At 40.6% G+C, this 20283-nt stretch overlaps 1 pseudogene; it reads left to right on the top strand.

The window, feature by feature from the left end:
- The window catches only part of LOC147709553 (fucolectin pseudogene), an 82536-nt pseudogene extending 63894 nt beyond the window's left edge, over nt 1-18642 (top strand).
- The last annotated feature ends 1641 nt before the right edge of the window (nt 18643-20283 follow it).

A 20283-nucleotide genomic window follows, 5' to 3' on the forward strand; every position in this document is an offset into this window, starting at 1 on the left:
AAACATACCCTTTTAATAAATAACACTTTATAACTACTAAAAATTCAACTAATATAGTAAGAAACAAACAATAATTAAACAAAATAATTATGTCATATACATTTAAAAAATATAATAAAAACAATAATAAAAAAACTGTATTTTAAACAGCTATGTTTTCACAAACAATATTAATGACTTCTATATTTCTATATTTTAATAATCAATATTACTTACCCTAAAACGCCACTCGATATTTCCATTCCACAAAATATTTCACTCAATATTACGGTTCATTCGATATTTTTGACTTGATATTCTGTCTCACCACCTTTCGCAGGAACAGGGCAGGGCCTTGCACCTGAACCTGCATACTCTCCACCTACATGTGTAAAGACTGAGCAGCAACAACTGAGGGTGTTTGCTCTCTCTCCTGAAGTGTGTGATATTATCTTGGCAGCCTCCAGTTCCCCCATGGAAAATAATTTACACCTGCTTATGGGACAAATTTGTAGCTTGTGGTGTGGTACCAAACCTGTTGATCCTCTGTCTACACTATTGTCTGAAGTCCTTTTGTTTGCTTCATCTTTTGCCTGGCAAGACTTTACTCTGAGCACAGTTAAAGGGCAACATTTTTCCATATCAGACTTTGTGTGGTTCCTGGAAAAGCCTTTCCTATACAAATCACCTGTTGCGAATCTTTGCCTTAAAGGTTTACAACACGCTTCCTCCTATGTCCTTTATTCTGCCCAATGTGAACTTAATTTAGTTCTCACCTTTCTCATGTGTTCCCCAGTTGAGCCTGCGCACAGCTGCCTTTTCATACTGGTGATCATCAAAACACTCTTTTTTGTGGGAATAACATCTGACTGCAGGGTTAGTGAGTTGCAGGCTCTTTCAGTTCATCCAGGTACAAAAACCTTTTTCTCCGACAATTTGGTCCTTAGGACCCGTACCACTTCCTTACCAAAGGTGATTACCCCTTTTCATGTCTGGCAGACCATCACATTGCCTACCTTTTTTGCTCCACCTCATCCCACCAAGGAAGACAAGGGATTCCACCTTTTGGACCCAACAAGGGTGCTATAATTTTTCATTGATTAAACCAAGGACTTTTTCTCCTTTCTCTTTTCCACCCCTCTAAAAATAAACACAGATATTTAATCAAAAAACGTCTTCCATATTTTTGCAAATTTACGCAATCCCCCAATCCTTTGTGCATATATAAATTCACATTTCCTTACTCTCTTCATTTTCTCATACCATTCATCCAAAGATGGTAAAACATCTGATTTCCAATACTTGAGAATCAGTGATCTAGCAACCGCTATTATAATATATATCAGTTTTGCCAGCGGTGCAGCCAGATTAATCTCTGGATCAATACCAAATATAATCAGTCTTTCATAATTAACAATCGTGCAGTGCAAATGAAGTGAAAGCAAAGAAAAGATGCCCTCCCAGAAGGCCACAATTCTGGGGCATAAGGCTACTATGTGAGACCAATTAGCCAAATCTGTACTAGAAACACCTAAAACAAGTAGAAGATGTATTGCTAAACATTCTAGCCAGTGCAGCTGGGGTATAATATAGCAGCCATTTACTAAAAAACAATATACGCCTCCTGTTAGCGCCTCGCAATACCGAGAAATTAAACTTATTTAAAATTTTCCACATATTGGCTGTTAAGTTGAGACTTTCATATTTCTGCCATTTTTTAGTTGCTTTAGTGCTCAGATCCTCTTCTCTACTCTGTGTTAGTCTTCTTTTCCATTTTCCTGGTTTCATAAATAGTGAAGACCAAAAGATATCATTAGATAGCTCTGAGGCTCGACTAATTTGATCTAGGTCATTTTGAACAAAAACTTTATATAATAGATTATATGAAACCCCTAAGAAGAAAGTTTCCCCCTATTAGAGAAAGCATCTCATTAGGAGTTAACCAAGCATAATTTTTCACAAAATTTTGTAGTGCTTTAAACCCCAGTCTGACCCAATTTTGTATACTTTCTGGCCCCATTTTTATACCAAAACTAGTGATAGCATCACTAAATGGAGTCGTTAAACTGAAGAGAGAGATTGAGTATCTCTTCAACATGGCGTCTCGTTTCTTAAAAAAACAATTTAATACCTTGTATCTGGCTAGTTTGGGGGATTTGGGTATGGATAATGGAGAAGAGATTTTGACTTCTTTACATATTGTTTTATAAAAAAAATGTATAAACAGTCCTTGACTTAACATTAAATGTTTGAATCTTGAGAGATACTGTACAAAGTACGTAAAGTAATAGTCTCTAAGGTTTGGGAGACCGAGACCTCCTTGTTCTTTTTCTGCGTATAGAGTATTTATGGCAATTCAAGGTGTATTTTTAGCCCAGACAATAGCTGAAAACATAGATTCCATTCTGTTGCGTGTTTATCTAGGTTCCTGATCGATACTGCGACCTTATGCCCCTATTCGGCTATAAATCCATTTATTCCCTATATTGGCATAACCGTTCAAGTGCGATATTCAGAAAATCATCTCTGGCCTCACACGAACAGAGCCACATTCCAGCATAGTTCTCTGCCACTTCCTTTGCAACCAATTAGTGCAATGAGAGAGCAGAAGTCACTATCTGATATTCCTAGATTAACACTCTGAGTTCTTCAACAAGATAAAAACTCAGCAAACCTGGAAATCCCTGATTGCTGTGTTTTGATTAGTAATGGAACTCTAATGAGCAACTGATAGCTATCACTTCCTAGTGATATCTTTAATTGACGTCTTATGTCCAGCAAACTTGCATCAAACCCGGCACCTGTCAGGTATAAATACTACCAATGTTGCCTTAAGCAATTGCTGTCGTGCACCCTGTTGCTGGTGTCCCATTGCTGCAGTACGCTGATGCTGCTGCTGTCCCTTGGTGGTGAAGCTACTGATACCATTATCGCTGCTAAAGCGCGAACGATGGTGTGGTATGCTTAGGAGCTGAACAGCCGTCCCTCTGCGAAGAGCCCAGCAAATTCCAGCTGCCGCGGCCGCTGCCCCCCGCCTCCTCCTCCCGACGCGCTGAGAAGAGAGCCGCTGCCTTTCTCCTGCAGAGAAATCCAGCTCCAGCGTTTCCGGTCTGCCCTCGCGGGTGACTGGGATATTGAGTGCCCCATGAAGGAAATACCAGACTTCCATCATTCTATTCAGAGGTATGGTGTTGACTAAACCCTTAGACGAGAATTCTTGAAGCAAACCTTGGCAAAACCAACTTAACTTAAAGCTACGTACTTACTCCCCTTCCACGTGTTAGGCTTAGGTCAGGCACACTGGGGTGGGCTTAGTTAGAAGCACCAGTTGAGTATATTAGCCTAATGTATATATGAATGTATATATGTTTTATTACTTTTAAACCATTGTATGGCTAAGAAACCATATCAATGCTTTTACAGTTCTATTTCGCAATACTTATCTTACTGTACGCACTTTTTATAATAACAAGTCTTGCAATTGTGGCAATACATTTCTCTTGTACGAGAAGAAAGACTGTTCAATAAGTGTTAACCCTTTATTGACAAACACCTGTCTCTCTATTCTCTACATATCGTGAAAGTAAACTGCACTAATCTGACTGAGTGAAATACATGTCTATTGTTTCACACGACCCTAGAGATCGACTCTTGATCTGAGGAGCAAAGTTGTCATGTTGCACGGTTGTTGGAAAGCTAAATACCTTCTTGTCTGTGCCAGGGAAGCTGATCACTTCCTATACAGAGAAGAAAGTTTCCAGTGACCTCTGAGCTAGTTGGTAACACACCCAATTAAGTTTAGCATAGTCAGTGGAGGCCTGGAATATCCACAGTTCCACGTCGATACTACTGTTTATGTTATTCCAATGCGCAGGGCCTAGTGGGAAACTAGGAACTACACTACATGGCGCCCAACGTTTGGTAAGGCGATAAACTAACGCAAGACGTTAGAGTAACTCAGTTGTGCATATTTCACACAGACCCCTTTCTCCCGTAAATACTCCAATAGACGTCTGGAGTGGGTGAAAGGTTAAAATCCGCCTGACCTCAGTAGGAAGAGATTCCTATGTAAAGCTCTGGTTTATTCAACGTTGAAGGATACAGTGTTCCAAAATATTGTGCACCTAATCTTTGTCTCCTTGGAGACCAACTCTGCAAAGCCTGCATTTATAAAAAATGACAGACAGTGAAGAAGAAAGGGAAGCAGTTAGACTGGCATCCCTACTAATAGAGGAGGACTCGAGTCTCCTACAGACTGACCCGGATGCTATTATCATCCCGGTCCACTTAAGAAAATCTATAACTTTAAAACTTATAGAAAACGGACTGACACCACAAGGTGGTACAGTAATTTTCGTGATAGAGGCTCACGAGTATCGGCAGACAGAGGTATTCTATTCATGGATAAACTTTCCAGCGGCAAACGCTACAACAAAAGAGTTTCACTATTACAAAATAGAGGAACCTCCGGAAGAGTACGCTCCTTTCGAGGAGATTGAAATTCCAGTTACATTTCAAGAGCACCTGCTCTGGTTTAATGGCGCCCTAAAACATAATGATCACATTACCAGGCTCGGTCCACTAGGTAGACCAGGAGCAACGTGGCCGGTTCTAGCCAGCTACATACCACATCCTGACATTGCAAAAATGTCCAGAGAAGAGCTGTTAGTACAGCTAAAAACACTTATAAAAATACATAGGCAATTAGTCCAATATGTAATGCGGACTGCAACAGTCCAGCCAGCTGTTAATGTACCACAGCTGACCCCTCATCAGGGGAACACTAATAAAATTACACCACCGAACATACAGTCATGTCTTGGTAAAACACCCGTAAAACGGGAACAAATTCCTTTCTGGTTAGCACAGAAAATCACTCAAATAGAGGCAGTATTTCCTGATACTACCCCTATAGAGAAACACAGAATCTTGACAATCTGCCTTCCTATGGGAATCGCACCACACGCGGAGGACTGCGACACTTGTGGTACAGTCTTTGATTCCATTTACACAAAAACACACGGTGTTCCGTCTATGGCGGTAATACCAGAAGTGCTAAAACAGATTCAAAATGAATACGGTCCAGAGCCCGCTTTAACTCTTGGTATGAAATTACTGAAAGACTTCAAGCAGGTCTCGGCTATATTATTAGCCAACATAAAAGGAGAAGCAACATCTGTGGTGATCCACCAGAAGTTGAAGGAAACAGATATAAAAGATCCTGTTGAGCTTGCAAAAATCATAGAAAAATGCTATGAAGAATTGGGAAGAGACAACTTGGGTGGAAAACAAGTTAAGCCCCAACTGCTCGAAAATCCTCAAAAATTATTTATTAAAAATAATTCAAACACTCCTAAAAAGAGCTGGGATGGAAATAAACAATCCACTCCCAAGGGAAAAGTTTTCCAGTCCAGAGGAAGGTCTCCTCGACGGAGGGAAAGAACTCCGACTCGAGAACACCAGTCTCCCCAGCGGGAGCCCTCTGAGAAAAGATATAACCTTAGAAATAGGGATAATCTGAAAAAACCTGATAGATATCAAAGTATTGATACACGTCCCTCTCGATCTTTTCCACAGAATTCGGAAAGAAGAGGACGGTCAGACCCAGGAGAGCACACTAAGTCCAAAGACAAGGAACCTGCTCAGAGTAAAAAATCTCAATTTCAGAAAAAGAAGGTAGCCAGTATTAGAGTAATCAACCATGCCGAGAATACTGAGGACACAGTTGAAAAACGGGGAGTGGGCATTGACAATGTTGGACAGTGCAGCAGAAATCAGTATAGCGCGCAAGATCTTGATGAGTCATTTGGAGACAGTGGACACGAATGAATTAATTCAGGTTGAAACTGCCGACACCAGACTTAGAGAGCCCCATAAAATATACGAAATTACATTGCGTATAGAGGGTGATAAGATTAGGAAAATAAAGGGTCTATTTTGGGATAAGCTCTCAAAAGGCTATGATATTCTGTTAGCTGAAAAAGATTGGCCCCCAGAGTTTGTCAGGGAGTGCCCTCGTGGCGAAGAAGTAATTATGCCTGCCTTCTCGAATCACATTCCGATTCACAAAAAATATACATATGCAAGGAAATGGGCAGTAGTCCAGGCACCTGCATTATATAAAAATCATGTAGGATGGGATGAGGATTCAACTCCTCACAAAATCCAATTAAAAAGTGAACCAACTGCCCAACGGCAGTATCCCATTAAGCAAGAAGCTAAAAAACAAGTCAGGGAGATCTTAGATCAACTTGAATACCAGGGGGTGATTGAAACATGCACCTCTCAAATGAACAATCCTTTGTTTCCTGTCTCCAAGCCAGACAATTCATATTGTCTAGTTTTGGACTACAGACATCTTAATACATGGTGCAAAACTTTTGCAGTACAAAACTCCCATAGTGCAGCCCTAATGAATAACATAGTTAGGAAAAAATATAAAACGACATTAGACATATCTAATGGTTTCTTTTGTCAAAACATTGCACCAGCGAGCAGATATTTGACCGCTTTCTCTGCATTTGGGTCGCAGAAAAAATTCTGTCGACTCCCACAGGGGTTCAAGAACAGCCCAGGACTATTCTCAGCTAGGGTAACAGAGTTACTACAAATATATGATGATGAGGCATTATCTTACGTAGATGATATCTATCTCACAGACGACGACTTGGATACTCACTTGAAAAGAGTGAACACCATTATACTCGGGTTCGCATCAGAGGGTTACAAATTCAACTTTAAAAAGTCTCGAATTGCCCATCTGACAGTACTATTTTTAGGGTACGAATTATCAAGTGAAGGGAAAAGCCTAGTGGACAACTTCTTAGAGAAGTGCGCTGTACTCCAAGCTCCAAAAACGCTGAAGAATTTACAATCCATTCTAGGTTTTCTGAATTTCGGAAGAACTTATATCTTAAATTACGCAGAGAGGGTTAAACCTCTCTACGAACTAATAAAACCTGATTTTAAACAAATCAATTGGACTCAAAAACACACAGAAATTTTGAGATCACTGCAAACAGACATGTTAGCAAAAACAAAATTAGATACACGTGACAATACACGCGATCTTGTAATCCGAGTCATCCCAGGAAGATACGGATTCACGTACCTAACCTCTAATGAGGGAGAAAAGGTACCAATAGCTTACAAATCACATTTGTACACAAAGGCTGAAATAAAATTCAGTTCAACGGAGAAAATTCTAACTGCGGTTCAGACTGCTGTAGCGAAAGAAAGGCCCCTAGCACAAGGTAAACGAATACTAATAGTGACACCTATACCGGCTTTAGAAGCGGTAACTAAAGCAAGCATTCCTAATGCTAAAGCTTTGCATCCGAGATGGATTCAGTGGGTTAATTCTCTTGCTGCAACAGACGTAGTTTACGAATTTGATCCTAACTTAAAAACACAGGAATTTTTACAATATGAATATGAATGTCCTCTGCCAATTGAAATCCTGCCTCTCGAAGAATACGGAAGTATTATATATACTGACGGATCAGCACAACCCGCAGTTGGGGGTAAGCAAGCTTACAGTGCTGCGTGCGCGATTGTAAAAGGTCGCTGGCACAAAGGAAAATTCAGACCACTGGTCACTAAAACACAATCTTTAGGAGATTGCTCGGCTCAACGAGCTGAATTAGTAGCATTTAAGATGGCGCTAGAAAATACCGATCGCGAAATCCCCACACTAATAGTATGCGATTCTTTTTATTGCGTACAATCTTATAATGAATACTTGCAGAATTGGGTGGAAAATGGTTTCAAAGATGCAAAAGGTGGCACAATAAAGCATAAAATGCTTTGGGAACAGGTAGTTCTTTTACAGAAAGAACTACAAAAGACTCACGTGATACATACACTGAGTCATCAACGTGATGGCGTTCACGTTGCAGGGAATTCATTGGCTGATGAAGCCGCGAAGGCAGCTGTGCAAACGGCTTCCGTAGCTGCGATAACTCGGTCACAAACAAAAATAGACAGCGATATTCTACAAGCTGTCAGTGCGTCAGTAAAAAATGATAAGAAAACACTCCCAAAAGGCTTTCCTGAAAAGTACTTGTTCTTAACAGATACGAATAATGTTCCTTTTGCTCGAATCCCTGGAGTGGGGGATAGAGTAATTCCAAACAGGGAACACAGGTTAGGACTAATCAAAGCGGTACACGAAGGGCTTGCTTCTGCACACGCTGGCGTTTTCGCAACAATATCACTATTAAAACAGAGATATTGGTGGCCTCGCTTGAGAATACAAACTAAAAAGTATGTATTAGAATGCGACATATGCCAAAGGATAAAAGTATCAACAGTAAAACGACCGGCGCAGACACCCCTTCTTATCTCGGATAAACCATTTGCATGTGTTTACCTGGACCACTGTGGTCCCCTACAAAGGGACGGCAACTATAGATATATCATGGTAGCAGTGGATTCCTGTACGAGGTTCATATGGATGTGGCCCCAGCGCTCGGCTGACGCTAGAACGGTTATAAGAGATTTGCGAGTCTTTATCGGCACATACGCAATTACCACGTTCCATTCTGACCAGGGTCCTGCTTTCAGCTCTCGAGCTTATAAGGAGGCCATGGCTAGCATGGGAATTGGGTTGCGGTATTCTTATCCGTCGCACCCCGAAGGGAATAGTGTGGTAGAAAGAAAAAACCGGGACATAAAGCGATCTATAACAGCGAAGGTATTAGGTTCAGGCGCTGGGTGGGTCAAACATTCAATAAGTGTCCAGACTAGTCTTAATAACATGCCAAGAAATTCCCTAAAAGGTTTCAGCCCATACGAACTATTGTTCGTAATTAGAATGCGTATTCAGGACCTCGATAGTCAGATGTCAGTGGTACAAGAAGAAACAACGCACTTTGATGTAAAGGATCGTTTGGCTGTTTTACAGGAACTGAATGAAACAAGAAAATCCTTAAGCAACATAAAGTTAAAGCAACAGCCAGATACCACTGACGAGGCACCACCAGCAACAGCCCCAGCAAGGCCTGTCTGGATTCCAAAGATTGGGGATCTAGTCAGAGAAAAGATCGCGGTGAAGAAGGAATTTGGGCCTTCTTACAGAAAAGCAGTACCTGTCTTGGCAGTCACCGGAACAAGATCAGTTGTGCTACCGCCCCTTGCTGGTAAAAAGGAGAACAGAGTTGTGTCCATCGACCTGGTAAAACCACAAGCATGTGGCCTATAATCAACAGTAGGCCCAGTGGACTCCCAAGAAACAACAGAATACCCAAACTTGCAACAATCCAAGAGGTTCAAACTGAAAGACTAATCACATTCGATCAGCCTGCAGTGAACAATGAAGGACTATGCAATAATGCCATGGAACTCGTGCCTCTTGAGACACAGATTGAAACAGTTCGTCAAGAAACAACACCAGTCTACAATAATGTGGCATCAGAAAGTGCTACCGAGAGACAGATTGAAAGAACAATCCCATCAATTGACAGAACTGCCTCTGGTTATTTCATCAACTTCGACAACTTCTCTGAAGATCAAAACGACCCCCAAATGATGCCAGAAACAAAAAAGTATTCTAAAGAAAATACAACAGGACTCCTTCAACAAATCAAAGAATTATATCTGGATTCACTGTTGATTGAGCATTGGATTTTTTCAGGGGTATTCATACTCCTACTATGCCTAATTTTAGTTTTAATTTTAGGAAAGTTCATTACAATTCAATGGACACAGCAAGTCAGAACATCAACCTAGTCCTGAAACCACACAGATCATCTCACGTGAAGAAAAGAGAACTGTCAACAGTAAATGTCAAAGCAATTCCAATACCTGGTGGGGTAGTATGGGAGAAAACAGACTATGAGATATATGGTCCGGTCGAAATCCTGAAGTATCCTCATCAACTGAAGGTTTCCTTAAGTGATTTTGTAAAACCTAGTACATTCTCTGATGATTGGGACTTTAACAGTATTAATGACATGATGACTGATTTAGTAATGTCAGCTAGATTCACAGATCATGATTATTTACAAGGTTCATCTAGTTATGAGCAGTTATTCTGTTACACACACTATGGTGATCATTACTTGCATAAATCTGCACAGCCTAGAAATGTTTTTATGTATAATCAATGGGAACATTGTGCTACACCACCTAGAAGCAGTTCTAAAGCATTTTTTGAGAAATTCAAATACTTCTCAGGGTTTAACACCAGTGATGCAGAAACGTTTTATTACAAACTGTTAGATAAAACAGGAATGAAAACAATGCTGACAAATTCTAAATTGATATATTCAGAAGCATTTTATGACAAAATGATCACATTTGGTTTTGATTATTGGAAAAATAATATTGAAACGAAAACAATTTGGGGTACAAAATATTGGCAGGTACAAAGCATTGAAGCACTATTTAGAACCTGCATGATACCAGAACAAATGTTGTTTTTAAATGACACAATACACCAAACATCTTGTCTTGGCCTAGCTAAGATCAAAAACCTTAAAACACCGTTTATTCCAAAGCCATTACCTGAAAATATAACTGCAGATATTGAGTTAGACATATCAAAAATTTTACATTTTAACAGAACACATCCTGATTGGAATAAGTGGTTAATCTGGCCTACTGACACAAACAGCTGTCAAGATAGATTCCTGAATAAAACACAGGGGTTAAAAATGACCAGATTAGACTCGAGATACTCCCAGAGACAACATCCAGGGATAATAACAACATACAGTGTAGGGAAACTCTGCCTTGAATGGCTAACATCATCCACACTGGCTGAAATTAAGCAATACTTGTCTTTACTGAAAGATGGTGCTGATTTGCGCGATTTAATTCTTGGACCACGCAAACAGCGTCAGAAGCGTTTCATAGCGACCAGTATTTATGCTGCTTACAACGAGGCTTGGAAAGTCAAACAAATTGAAACAGCTGAAAAAATACGAGAAATTGATCATATTAATTTGGAGAAATCACTTTCTGTAGTAGACAATGGGTTAATGACTCTGTCTTCCAGAATATATTCGTTGGACAATATTGTATCCTCTGCCTTTGATGTGATAGACAGAGACTTGCTAATGTTACAACATGGCCAGTCGCAATTGCGTTCTATTATAGAATTAGGCTGGACGCTGCAAAATCTTCGTTCAGGCTATGTGCCTTGGCGTTTAATCAACACAACGTCATTATTTTCTATTTTTAACCTTACTGATAAACAGATCAGTTTGTCACAGAAAGGAGCAGACTTTACAATCCTGAGCATCGAAAAACTCGAGAGATTACCATTGACAATGTCAGAGAGTCCAGCCATTGAATGGATAATACACAGAATTATCACCATTCCGATAACAACTTTCCGATTTAAAAAGTGCCTTGTATACATACCTACTGGCCAGTATGAACAATTGGGTAAAGGCTATGTAAAATCAGAATGGAAATTACCATACACACATTCTTTCTATAGTGACAGCGACAAAAATGTATTTCTTAGTGGTGACAACTATAAACATTCACAAAGCGGTATACTTTTGTGTCAGGGTATTAATTTACACGGAGCATGTGATGGAAATTCTAACAACCTTTCATGCCACCAGCCAGTCACACCTGCAACTCAGATAGAGCCATTATTTATGCAACTTGCAAACTGGAGTTACATTCTTAGAACGGATCACAGATGTTGTGGCCTTGTGCCAGGGAAAAGTTATCTAGTAAGCGTAACATCCATGGTCAAATGCTGTATGCAAGCATTGTTCCCGAGTGGGCCTGCAGACACAGTGACTCCCATCTGGCCTCGTCTGAATCTCTATTCTATACGAATTGATACTTTAAGCAAAATGAAATCTGTACTTTTAGAGACAACAGTGCCTATAACGTCATCAAAAGAAACGTATGATCTTCTAGTTGCAAGGACAGCTACTGAAGTTCATGACCTTTTATCAACAAATTGCCCCGTGCATTTCGTAGAGATGCTCAGCCAACTCCTTAACATGTCTAGTGCCACAAGCATCCCAGGCATATTTAAGACAGTCTTTACGGGACTGCTAACACCTTTTCAGGCAATTTTGGGAATCGTTCCTAATTTTGTACACTCTATTTTTGGCGGCATACCATTATTTTTGGGACTTGTAGCAGGGATTTTATTTTTGACCATCCTGCTTCGTTATGGCAAGCCGAAACTCAGACATAGCTCCCATGGGAATGGAAGAGACAATCCTAGCAATGCGCTACCGGGACAGGATAACTAACGTCCTTGGATTGGCCAGGCTGAGAGATCTAAACATGACCTGGTTCCTTTCATTCAGACCTTTATGGCAGAACTGTATCTTACCGGTACTTCAATGTATGCTATGCGGAGATGAGTGCGTGTTGGACATCTGTCTTTCACTTCCATCAGCAGTACCAATGGACGTCAATACTTTGCTCAGTCCAATAACGGCTCACGCATTGTGTTGTCCCCAGCGGCTACCAATCCTGATGACGGCATTCGTTGAGACTCCTGTACTACGACTAGGTGGTAACAGTGGAGCAAGTGACAAAAGCAACATCACCCAGGTACGACCATCTGTGAGCATTGCTGCTCCTGACTATGATGACAGCAATCATTGTCACACCTGCCAAGTTACAGCGCTATCTAATTTGGTTGAACTGTCACCTGATTTTGTAGACCAATTCTTTGAGAGCCTGTCTGATACGATGTTCTCACCCGTACAGAAACAATAACTATTGAGAAGCTTTCCGACACACAGCGTTCCCATGAACTCTGAATTCGGCCTTCAGTTTTGATCAACAAAAACTGCAAAAAGCTTTGGAACTCTATTTCCCCGTTCAAGCATTAATTCTTTTTGAATTGGATATTTTTTTTTTTTATTCACCCTTTTTTGGCACGAACAATTCTTTGCTTAACTTTAAAAACTATTCTTAGAGAACAGAAGCTTCACACTTCTATTTCTAAACACATCTAGAGACATAACAAAATTACATCAGCCTCTAGCACATGTTATTGCAATGCATTTATATGTGATGATTTATCTCGCCCTTCTTCTGTCAGAGATACTTCATGTGTAATTCTTTTTGAATAATCGTTCATTGATTTCATATGCAATAATTTTTGAATGATTTCTATGCTTCAAAAAAAGTACAGTACCTAAATCTCACGTATTACAAATACGCCTATTTCGAATGCATTTATGTATTTTGGGGTGGGCAAAGTTACACATGCATCTAATTGCTCTAGTTTTAGTAATTTGATGGACATGAAAACGTGGAGTGGGTGTTGCGTGTTTATCTAGGTTCCTGATCGATACTGCGACCTTATGCCCCTATTCGGCTATAAATCCATTAATTCCCTATATTGGCATAACCGTTCAAGTGCGATATTCAGAAAATCATCTCTGGCCTCACACGAACAGAGCCACATTCCAGCATAGTTCTCTGCCACTTCCTTTGCAACCAATTAGTGCAATGACAGAGCAGAAGTCACTATCTGATATTCCTAGATTAACACTCCGAGTTCTTCAACAAGATAAAAACTCAGCAAACCTGGAAATCCCTGCTTGCTGTGTTTTGATTAGTAATGGAACTCTAATGAGCAACTGATAGCTATCACTTCCTAGTGACATCTTTAATTGACGTCTTATGTCCAGCAAACTTGCGTCAAACCCGGCACCTGTCAGGTATAAATACTACCAACGTTGCCTTAAGCAATTGCTGTCGTGCACCCTGTTGCTGGTGTCCCATTGCTGCAGTACGCTGATGCTGCTGCTGTCCCTTGGTGGTGAAGCTACTGATACCATTATCGCTGCTAAAGCGCGAACGATGGTGTGGTACGCTTAGGAGCTGAACAGCCGTCCCTCTGCGAAGAGCCCAGCAGATTCCAGATGCCGCGGACGCTGTCCCCCGCCTCCTCCTCCCGACGCGCTGAGAAGAGAGCTGCTGCCTTTCTCCTGCAGAGAAATCCAGCTCCAGCGTTACCGGTCTGCCCTCGCGGGTGACTGGGATATTGAGTGCCCCCTGAAGGAAATACCAGACTTCCATCATTCTATTCAGAGGTATGGTGTTGACTAAACCCTTAGAAGAGAATTCTTGAAGCAAACCTTGGCAAAACCAACTTAACTTAAAGCTACTTACTTACTCCCCTTCCACGTGTTAGGCTTAGGTCAGGCACACTGGGGTAGGCTTAGTTAGAAGCACCAGTTGAGTATGTTAGCCTAATGTATATATGAATGTATATATGTTTTATTACTTTTAAACCATTGTATGGCTAAGAAACCATATCAATGCTTTTACAGTTCTATTTCGCAATACTTATCTTACTGTACGTACTTTTTATAATAACAAGTCTGGCAATTGTGGCAATACATTTCTCTTGTACGAGAAGAAAGACTGTTCAATAAATGTTAACCCTTTATTGACAAACGCCAGTCTCTCTATTCTCTACATATCGTGAAAGTAAACTGCACTAATCTGACTGAGTGAAATACATGTCTATTGTTTCACACGACCCTAGAGATCGACTCTTGATCTGAGGAGCAAAGTTGTCATGTTGCACGGTTGTTGGAAAGCTGAATCCCTTCTTGTCTGTGCCAGGGAAGCTGATCACTTCCTATACAGAGAAGAAAGTTTCCAGTGACCTCTGAGCTAGTTGGTAACACACACAATTAAGTTTAGCATAGTCAGTGGAGGCCTGGAATATCCGCAGTTCCACGTCGATACTACTGTTTATGTTATTCCAATGCGCAGGGCCTATTGGGAAACTAGGAACTACACTACAATTCTTGAAAAGAAGGATCCCGGTAATGAGCATGGGATGGTGGAAAACAAAAAGTTAAATAGGGGGAGAACCGACATCTTAATTAATGCCACCCGGCCTAAAATAGACAGGGGTAAGGTATTCCAACATGAGAACAAATCCCGAACTTTTTTATTAAGGGTTCAAAATTCAGAAAATACAAAGCACTCAGGGATGGCGTAAAATAGACCCCCCAAATATCTTTTGGGTCTATTGTTAATGCAGTTTTGAAAATCTGAGTGTAATTCGGGAGTAATACCACTACAAATCAAGATCTCGTTTTTCCTCCTATTGATTCGATACCCTCCTAATGCTTCAAATTCTGCAAAAACGGAAAGAGTCCGTGTTTGCGAATGCATCTCCGGTTTAAGGAGAATCATAATATCATCTGCATATTACTTGACTTTATCCATAGATACTATAGGTGGTAGAATATCTGTAGAGTTCTGGATTGCCAGTGCCAATGGTTCTATAAAGAAGGCAAAGAGAACCGGGGACAGTGGGCATCCCTATCTTGTCCCTCTTTGCACTAAAATTGAGCCCACCATGGATTTATTAATGACCACATGGGCTTTTGCACCTTGATACAAATTTTTAACTAAGGTAATAATTTGTGGGGGGATTCCCAAAAATTGTACATTAAAAAAAAGTGTATCCCAAACCACCAAATCAAAAGCCTTTTCTGCATCTAAAAGAAAAACTAAAGTAATCTAAGGCCTCAACCAAATAGTGAATGTTAGTGATGAGTTGACGACCTGCAATAAAATCATTTTGATCTGAATGAATCAGATGCGGAGAAATATTGTTGAAGAGTATTGAAAGTAATTTAGTGATGATTTTATAGTCCGAATTAAGCAAAGTTATTGGTCTATATGAGTTAGGATCATTTGCTTCCTTTCCTTTTGTCAAAAAGCTAACTACAGTCCCGTCATAGAATTATGATGGAATTGAACCACCTTCCAGCATAGAATTGGATAATAAAAGTAAAAGATTAGATAGGGAGGAGAAAAATATTACAAAGAATTTTCCAGGGAAACCGTCTGGTCCACAAGCCTTACCCTGTGGTAGAGATTTAACTACAGCTTCTAGTTCATCTTCCGAAAACGAAGATGACATTGCTGCTTGCTCTGTCCTAGATAGAGTAGGAAGATTATACTTATTTAAGAAATTGTTTAATCTGTTTTGATCCGTGATATAATGTGAAGTGTAAATTTTCTCGTAGTGAGACAGCATAATCTGACCTATCTCTGCTGCGTCTGAGGTATCAGAATCATTGATTGGAGATTTAAGAGAGTGAATTAGATTAGCTGCCGCTTGTTCTTTAACCTGCCATGCCAAGAATTTGCCCGTAAAATTAACATACGAACACAGTCAAGGCAGTTCTCAAAGGAACCATCTCTAGATGGATCATCTTCTCTCCCCCATGGCCAGGAAGCACCACCATGAGGGCATGCAAGCTCATTCAACAAGATCTAAGGCTGCAACCACTACATTAGCAAGAGGAGTCCCTGTTCTGGATGTCTGTCAAGCAGCCATGTAGGCATCACTGCACACGTTTGTCAAATATTATAGCTTAGACAGTCAGGTCCAGTGAGATGAGCATTTTACCCGTTTGGTCCTACAGGACTTTCTAATAAAACAGCTGACCCACCTCTGGGGAGAGATTGCTTTGGTATTTATTCTGTGGTAAGGAATTTGTGGCTAGAAGTCTTTATAAGATTAACAAGTCACTTACCTTCAGTAATGCCTCTCTGGTAAAGACTATCTCCCTGCAGATTCCTTACTGGCTCTCCCATCCTCCCTGTTCTGTGAACTGTGTGTCTAACATTTAAGAGATCCTTTTGAACCCCATACCGGCACACTAGTCTTTTCTTTTCAGTTTGGTCTGTGCTTGTGGTTTGGAAAAACAATCAAAAACTGGGTCCAGCATGCTGGAGTGGGGATTATTAAGTCACTGTGCATGTCACTTCCCTCATGGATGATTATATGCAGAGCCGAACGACACCACCTAGAGGTGCACATGGGGACTGCTAAAGTTTTGGGGGATTCAGTTTGACACCTGGGAAATATTTTAAAGTAAGGAATCTGCGGATATTTAGAGTCTCTACTAGGTAACTAGGTAAGGCTTTACCTAAGGTAAGTAACTTGTTCAATAGTTTGTATCTACATTTTACCTCACAATTCAAGCCCAATACATTTTCACCTGGAGCTTCTACAGCAAATTGTATCACATCATTCAGTGCTCCTCTGATGCACAAAACCCAGTGATCCCTTTATGAAGTTTAGTGACCCTTGATGCACAGCACCTGACATGCCCATGCGGCACAAAATAGTTACAGTGCTCCCCTGAAGCACATCGCTATGTGCTACTCTAGATCACAACACCGAGTTCTCCTCTCAGATGCCTCTTCAGCAAAGCTTTGCTTTACATCCCCTTCTGCTCACCAGCTGTGACTCTCTTCTGTACTGCTGCACATCCCTAAACTCCCCTTATGTATCCCACTTTGTCTCCACTGCCCATCATGCAATGCTTTGCCGATGCACTTTTTTAGCTGCATAGTTATGTAGGTTTATAGGATTACTTATGGCTATTGGTCTCTTTGCATTGACCCCTGTATATTTTCTTGTGTGTGTGTAATTTCAAATTTATGTCAGTCAGGGTTGTATTGGCCTATAGGGCAGCCAGGGAAAGCCCAATCAGCTGGTCTGACATGTCAGTGTACAGGCTGTTTTTTATTGTCTGGTGTGACAATGCTGCTGTCAACAGACAATTATGTGAGAACAACTAGAGAGGGACTTTGGCTCCTCTCAGGTGCTGGGAGCCAGGAGTGCATGTTTTAGTTGGACAGAAGTTGTGTGCTTCAACAAAAAAGTGCTTGCCTCAAGATAGCTGTGATCATTTTGTTGATTTATCCAGAAGCCTCAGTTGGACTTTCAGTGGCACACAACATTGTAATGCTATTAACGTGTCTTAGATAACTAGATAATTGATGTTGTTGTACTCTGGCAGCACCACAGATGGGAGGAGAGCAGTCTTTAACCTACATGGATTTTTAGGTCTGGCTTGACAAGGCAACTTTCACATGACCTTTTAACCAAACCCTTTAATTATTTCACCGTCCTTTGCTTCTACACAAATACATATTCATTGCAATGCTATTTACTTGTAATGCTTCACATTACAATACAGCATTCTTTTAAGACAGACATTTTGACATTTCCAATGCTTGTTTCGTTGATTGTGGACCTGTCTTGTGGTCTGCTGGGCCGGTTGTTACTGTTGATTTCAATGATGATGAAAGAAACATTGCCTGTAGTAAGCTCACATCCATGCAAACTTGCAAACCTTGCGAAACACTTACACAGCGTGTCTTTACAAGTTCAAAACGACTCCAATTTACACAAATGTGAGCCACATTCTTTATCTATCTAATTCATTCATGGGGATCCATTTTATTTTGATGCCTGTGCCTATATATTTCACAGTTTACCCTGATGTGACTTAAACTTGAAGAAAATTATTTACTTATGTTAGTCTATGGACGTCTACCTGCTCTATGTGTGCATTTATGTCATGCGCTGTATGAACAATTCAAAAATGAAACCTAAACTCTTTGTCAATGCTTGTCCTCAAACTGCCTTTGGATAAATTAATAAAGCACAGGAAGGAAGATTTTTTCAAACATCAACAAGTTAATTCAGATTTGCCTTTTTATTGGTTCCCCAGGTGCTCCTACATTTCCAGTATCGCAGCTGGTGCTACCGAGACCTTTCATTGCTATGGAATGGTGGGCCGTTATGTGAACGTCATTATTCGAGGCCGAGTGGAGTACCTCACACTTTGTGAAGTACAGGTCTTTGCTGAACCGGATTCACAAAATCTAGGCAACTAAAGAGATTTCATCAAATCGCCTATAGCTATATTCAATGAAACCTATACAGAAAATTGCATATTAGTGAGTTATTGAATCAATGTATTGAATACACAAACTGCTAATTCAAATTACCGCACAAAAATATTTGTTATTAATTTCTATATTATTCATTTTTCTTATTTTGTTAAAATGTTTCTTTCTGTTTAATTCAAAGAATATATAGCTGTACAGGGTTTTCCATTGTATTAGATGTATTCTGTAATGCATGTATTCGTAATGTAACCACAAACTAAAAAAGGAAATTGATCGAAAACTGAGAAATTAAAACACCACTTTTTCAGTGGCTATACTAGATGGTAATAAATGTTAACAGAATCACAACCTATTTGTCTTGTCCTGTAAATGAGAAAATGCCCCTTTTAGAGTGCCACTCCACTTTCTCCTGTTTTATTTTATTGTTCGATTTTAGACTCAGCACACTGGGATACTGCTGTCCAGAGCTTATGGTCTGACCCACAAAAAGTGTCAAATTGGCTAAGCCATCATTCGCATGATATTAACTCTCCTGAAAGGCAATAGTTTGTGTAGCCCACAATCTTCCCATGGCATGGAAAGTAAAATCGAATGCAGAACTACTTTACCATCCAGTAGTGTGATCATGCAAGCATGACTTCAGACGTACCACTGTAGCCTGGCTACTGAAGTTTAAAACACTGCAGTCCATCCTGTCAAAATATCCCTTTCTGATAGGAGAAACCCTTCTTTTTAGCATTAATAAGTCACCTTCATGTAGGCCTTGTAGCCCACAAGGCAGGTTACGTGGTAGTTAAATGAAGGACATGTAGAAATATAACATTATCATGGCCTTACTGTGACAAGCATCCAAAAGCTATTTTCACTGTTCGGAGGCTAGTAGCGACATAGGGAAACACTAAGGGCCCAATTACAATGGTGGGGACACCTGAAATTAGGATCTCACTGAGGCGGTGGCAACCCCTATTCCCAGCATTGTGGCACGCAGTGCTAACAGCACCGCCTGCCACGATGCTGGAAATGCATGTTGTGCATTTGCATACACAACGCAACAGGCACTATGTGTGCCTGCCACCTTGTGGATGCAATAGCAGGGGGTACCATAGGTACCCCCCATGTGCACCCCACACCCTATCAACTGTCTGGGGGCCCGCTATAGGCCCCCAAAGGCAAAGACCACATGCCTTTCCATGGTGGCAACACTGCCGCAACCATCGTAATACCGATGGCGCTGTCTTACAGACACCGCCACCATATTAAACCCTGTCGAACAGCGGAAAAGTGGCGGACGGTCTTTCCTTCCGCCGTGGACACCCAAGCCAGCCTTATATGGCGGGGGTCTTTGATGTGTGAATGAGGGGGAGAACTGCCCGCCATCCTAATTGGGCCCTTAGGAAATATTATTAAATATTCATTCTCCTTTCTCCAGTTAGGGACCAGCTAAATAAATAATTGACCAACTATGTTTAATATGTATTGAAAGGCCACTTAATGGTGTTGTCTGACTTTTAATAAATGTTATGTAAATATCTTATTCCCCCATTCTGATATTTCAGATATTAAATCCACAGGAGAAACCAAGGTCCCAAACTACAGTGACCACAGATCATTGTTGCTTTGTGCCTC

The sequence above is a fragment of the Lissotriton vulgaris genome, chromosome 6, assembly GCF_964263255.1.
Source record: "Lissotriton vulgaris chromosome 6, aLisVul1.2, whole genome shotgun sequence".
NCBI classification, from domain to species: domain Eukaryota; kingdom Metazoa; phylum Chordata; class Amphibia; order Caudata; family Salamandridae; genus Lissotriton; species Lissotriton vulgaris.